Source organism: Acomys minous, assembly GCF_964271855.1.
Source record: "Acomys minous genome assembly, chromosome: 15".
Lineage (NCBI taxonomy): Eukaryota > Metazoa > Chordata > Mammalia > Rodentia > Muridae > Acomys > Acomys minous.
The window spans coordinates 53,070,331-53,076,330 of NC_140497.1; positions in this window are offsets into that span (position 1 = coordinate 53,070,331).

Genomic DNA, 6,000 nt, shown 5'->3' on the forward strand with positions numbered 1-6,000 from the left:
TCAGAATTTACCCTGAAGGCCCCACATGGGTCCACAGTGGGTTGGTGGCACCTTTACTCCGTGGCCTAGAATTGTAACTCTCCTAGAAAATGAGGTGGAGCAGAACAAATGGAGGGTGGCCAGTTAGACATTATTGTTGAAAGCACCTTAGAGCTGGGCGACGGTGGCACATATCTGTCATCCCAGCACTCTGTGCCAAGGAGGGAGAAAGAGGCCTGAGTTTGAGGCAAGCCTGGTCTACAAAGCAAATCCAGGATAACCATGGCTACACAGAGAAACCCTCTTTCAACCCTCCCTCCCCCCAGAAGGGGGAAAAAAAAAAGATTCTGTTTAAAGCAGCATAGAAAGTGCTGGTGAGTACAGCAGATGACATAAGGTGACTTGAACAAAAGGAGTTTAAGGGAGAAGGAAGAAAGCCATAAACAGACAGAGACCTTCATGTGCATGGTTTGAGTTGCTAGGTAGGACACCCTTCATGAGAAAGAGATATATTTCACATGGCTTATTTTGTAATCTTCCCAATACTTTTGGAAGGTAAAAAAAAAAAAAAAAAAAAAAAAAAAAGTTACTAGCTCACAAAGAAGAAAAACAAGGACCTGAGCGATGGAACTGCATGCTTCAGGGTTCTGCGCTCACAGTCAGTGTTCAAGGATGCCTCACAAGCCATCGTGAGACAAAGAAGTTTCAGAAGTCAGAACTGAATGATAGAAGGAGTGTTACGGCAAAGGCTGGGAAAATAACCACTTAGTGTGCTTACAGGAGGCATCACTGCTTGGGAGTTGTACTTGAGACCCATCAGTGCATACTTAGCATGTACATGCTGTTTGGTGGAGCCCACACATTTTGAATAAATAGTTCAAAGACAATTCCTTGGTATCATTTTCTCTTTATTCATTCACTTTATTTATTCATCTCTTTATTCAAGATTGCTTCATAAGGCTGTTGTGATAGCAATTTGGTAGTTAACCATCACATTTCTAAGAATTTTGTTCATTTACACATACCCATCATGTCTCTATTATCTATTTTCATTATCTGTACCCTATTGGTCTGTTACATTGTAACATGGTACATTTTAAAGTAATTAAAAGTTGAGCTTTTAAAAATTACTTTTGAAATAGTTTCAAAAATGTTAAGCAACAAGCAATACTGTATATTGTTTTAATATTATTGTACAGGGGGCTAGAGAGATTGCTCAGTGCATATGAGTCCTTGCTACTCTTGAGGACACTGGAGTTTGCTTCTCAGTGCATGTGTTAACCACCTATGTAGCTCCAGCCTCAGGGGAACCTACATCCTCCTTGGGACTCCACAGACACCTGAGTGCATGTGACACATACAAACGTATGTAGGCACATATACACATAGACATAAAGTAATGCAGAAACAATAAATGTTGCCAAACACCAGCATTAAATACTGGCCATGATATGTCAGTTTATGTGTAATTTCAGGAATTTATTTTGAACATTTTCAGCAACTATTTGGATTTCTAAGGTCTGTTTGATTGAATGTCCTTTGTATCTTGCATATCTATTGCATCTTGAGATATATATATATATATATATATATATATATATATATATATATATATATACTTTAGAAGAGATACTTTTGCTTTAAGTGACAATTTGCTGTTCAAATGATGACATCAATTAATGTGATAATTTGGCAAGCATGTAATCTTTTGTTCTGCTTTGAAAATGTTTCATTAAGGAATTAGTGGGGGAAAGTTATGAAATTCTGTTGCAGTCATGTACTTTGAAAGTATTAAAATCATACAGCTTGTACTATTTTAAGTAAGAAAGAGTACTACAATCTAGCAGTGACCCTGTGTCCAATCCGATACCATGGGTAAAGAAACAACAAATAAGTATAAAATGTAACCATAGGGTTCTCACCAAAACACCTTGTTCAGTAAAAATTTGCCAAAAATTTCAGCTTGCCAGATACTTCTGGAAAAAAATGTTAATAAAAAGAATAATCTCTCAGCATGTTATATGATCAACAAATAAATGATAAATGACAATGATGCCTAGTTTGGCAGAAACCACAGAAATGCTGCTTCTCCAGCTCTAATAGAACTTTATAGAGGATAACAGTGAAGTATGTGCCCTTTCATGCAATTGGTTCTAATAATTCTACTTTTTGATGTTGCTGCTGGTGCTATGAGAAAATATACTTGACAAGTATATCCATGTAATAACCATAATTCTGCATACATGGATGTAATCAAATATTCCCCCACAAACGCTTCATACTAATTTTTTATAAAAAAAAAAAACTAAATATGAAAATGGACACACAAAACCTTGTCTCGAAAAAAAGAAAAAAGAAAATGGACACACAAACAAAATATCAGCACGGCCCCTTAACTATTAAGCAGAAGCAACAAGAAACCAGCTTTGCCACAGAGAATACTCAGGCCAATATAGCATCACATGGAAATTTTAAGCATTTTACAAACAAATATTCAATTTCATGTAAAATTTACCAGAAAATAGGAGAAGAAAATGCCATTTATGAAACCAATGTAACTGATACAGAAATCTGACTAATACACCATTTTTAAAAAAGGAAAAGTGTAGGCTTGATTCTTTTAGAAATATAGACATAAAAAAAATCTATGGCGTATAGTGAATTAACAACATGAACTCAGTGTGCTTTTCAAAAGATAAAACACTGCCACCTGGGGCTCACATTAGCAATCTAGGCCGTTTTAACATAGCAACCATTCCGGTGATTGGCCCTTCTCTCCCCAAACATCATTGTCTGTACTTTATTGGAAAGTCACCTCTTGTGTTGTAGTTTTAAAAGTTTTACTTTCGGCCTCTTTGCCAGCTGCTTCAGCCACCCTCGTGAGTCCAGTCTTCAGTTTCCCCTGCCACTTTCTCTTCAGTTTATTCTAATGAAGGCTTTGCTTCCACTGGTAGAGAAATTTTGTCAAGCTCATGAACGACACTTAGAAACTACAGAGACCTGAACTGATTCAACATCCTCATAGGATTAATGAAACATTTTTTTTTTTTTTATTTATTATGTATACAGTGCTCTGCTTGCATGTACTCCTGCAAGCCAGAAGAGGGCACGATACCACATTACAGATGGTTATGAGCCACCATGTGGTTGCTGGGAATTGAACTCAGGACCTTTAGGAAGAGCAGGCGGCGCTCTTAACCACTGAGCCATCCATGAAACATTTTAAGTAACTGAAATGTTTCCATTTGCTTCAGGAGAATGGAGCGGCTGTATCCAGCTGGCTTTTCCTTGCTTCCCAGGACCCCCACTCAGGGCAGCAGGCTGGCACACACATGTTTTCCTCACTGAAGCATCTCATTTTTGTTTTCTATGTACACATCTCTCTTCCATACATCTCTCAAATCCATCTATCTTGACTCCTTCAGGATACATTCTAACTGCCCAGCAGGGCTCCCGGACATCCTTATCATGTGGCTTCAGCTATCTGTTTCTTACGTTCTAAAATGAATACACCGTCTCCTTGTACCTCGGTACCCATCCCGTTTGCATCTGACCCATAACATCTCTTTAGCATCACATCAGTGTTACTGTCATCTGTTCCTTTGAAGAAGCAGCTTGCAGCAGGCAGCTGTGATGTCGACTCATTTTCCAAATAAATTTAAATAAAGAAGCCTTCTGGGGAACCTTAGAGAGTAATTTCTGGGGTTCGCCTTATCCTGCCTCCCACCATAGATAACTGAAAAAGAAATACAAATCCTAGTTATTGTAGAGGGGAAAAACAGACTCAGCTTTTTTCTATTTATTTTGGTTTTTTTGGGGGTGGGGGTGGGGTAGGGAATGTTTTGAGATGGTGTTTCTCTGTGTAGCCTAGGCTGTCCTAGACTTGCTTTGTAGACCAGGCTGGCCTAGAACTTACAGGGCTCCTCCTGCCTCTGCCTTCCCACGTGCTGGGATTATGAGCATGCATCACCACAACTGGCTAGCTCTACAAGTTTTTAATGTAAGGCTTTCATCTGCTTCTCTGACTATGACTTGATGCCTATAGATTGTAGTTCTGTAGAACATATAGAGGTCCACGGACTCTCCAGGGAGTTTGCTCGCTGTTTCCTTCCACCTTTAAGTGGGTCTCTTGCATGGAAGCCAGATTGCCAGGCTCGTGCAACAGGCCACTCTCTGAGCCAACTCTGCACAGAGATCATGATGGTCAGGTTCGAGGACCTGAAATATTCTATAAATATCTGTGTTATGAGATAGCTAGAGCTCATCAACAGTGGGTTCCAGAAATCTATTCTAGAGTCTGATGTGGTGGAAACAAAACCAGGAAGACCCCAAAGCAAAATGGAAAGGCCACCTCAAATCCATCTAGTCATTCCAGAAGAAAGGCTGAAGCCCAGACACCCCACTTTGCCTTAATCTCGACATCCCTGCCGAGCAAAGGACAGACCCCACTCTTTAAGGCAGCATGCTGATGTAGTGGCTGGTGATAGGCACGGTGAGCCTGGCAACCTGCTCCAGCAATTTCTACAAACCAAATTAATCATCACTATGTCTACAGAGAAACCAGGCAGGATGTAGTGCACATTACATTTGCAGTCAGAAGGGGCAAAGGTAATGCAAGTATCATGCTTAGGCAGTGTGGAAAAAAAAAAAAAGGTGTTTGAATAATTTTCATTGCACTTGGGATCAGAAGACCAGACGTGTGTTGTTGTCCATTCAGACTTGAGCCTATTTTAGATTCCTCTCAGACTTGTCAAGGACGAAACAACAACAAAACCCTCTAAATATATGCAGCAGTGTGTGAAGTGATTCTGAGAAATACCTTTCTGTTATAATGAAGACAGGTTTTTAGCTCCTCACAGAAGACGATCCCCGTCCAGCCCGAGAGGTCACGGAAGCATGTTCCACTTTGCCTTTCTAGGCTTTCCAAGACAGCTGCACCATCGTCACCTCTTTCTCCATCCCACCTGGGTGCTTTCTGTCTGTCACTGTATTCAGTAACTCATTGATGGACACTAGTGGTACAATCGGGTTACTTTTTTCTTCCTGGGTGAGTGGAAATGGTTTGTTTCTTCTTACCTCCAAATACATAGCAACTGTAGCTCATCAGATCAGTGTAGTCAAGCCAGATTTTACTTGTATCATAAAGCATGAAATTAAGCAGTTTCATCCTGAGTTACTTTGTGGCATGAATTTCTTACGCAGTCTATGCCGTCATGAATAATGCAAGAGTAGAACGGAACCCAGAGAGAGACTATTCTTGAATTGTATGTGAACGTAGTTTAGTCTGTCAGTGTTCTCTCACGTCTGGCAAGAGTGATTTTATTGAGGAGGGGTTCACAAAAAGGAGAAAAGAAAGCACCAAGTGAAAAGCATACAGATAGGGAGTTTTAAAATAATTTATTGTCACTACATAGGTAAGATGTGGAGAAAGAAAGTAGAGAATAGTAAACGCTCCTGGATTGAATTCCAGTAAGGGACTCTAATGGGGGGTGGGGTAGGGTGCTAACTCTTCTCTCATAATGAGCTACAGTGAAGGAGAAATAACCAAAGGCCGACACTGAACAACTAACTGTTAATCAATGAACGAATGATGAATGACTAATAGAACAAATATGCAGTATAGTGTTGTCTGTGTTGCTTTGACTGAGTAAACCATAAAAAAATCTCAGATGGTGCCTCATGAACTCCATAGTTAATTTTATTAGTTCATTTTATTACTCACATGAAGCATAATGAACCAAAACATCAATGAAACAGGCACCTGATTTGTAAAGATTTCTTGCTTGATCAATGAATATAAGGGAGAAAAACATGATTAACTGAAAGATACAGGTTTACACAAATCTTTAGCATTTATTATTTTCTTTTAAATGTTTTTAAATATTTGGTGTGGTGGTGTGTGCGCGCACACACACACACACAAACACCTGCAGAGGCCAGAAGAGGGTCTCCTTTCTCCTGGAACTGGGGGCTAAGGACTGAGCTCTGGTCCTCTGCAAGAGCAACAAGTGGTCTGAATAC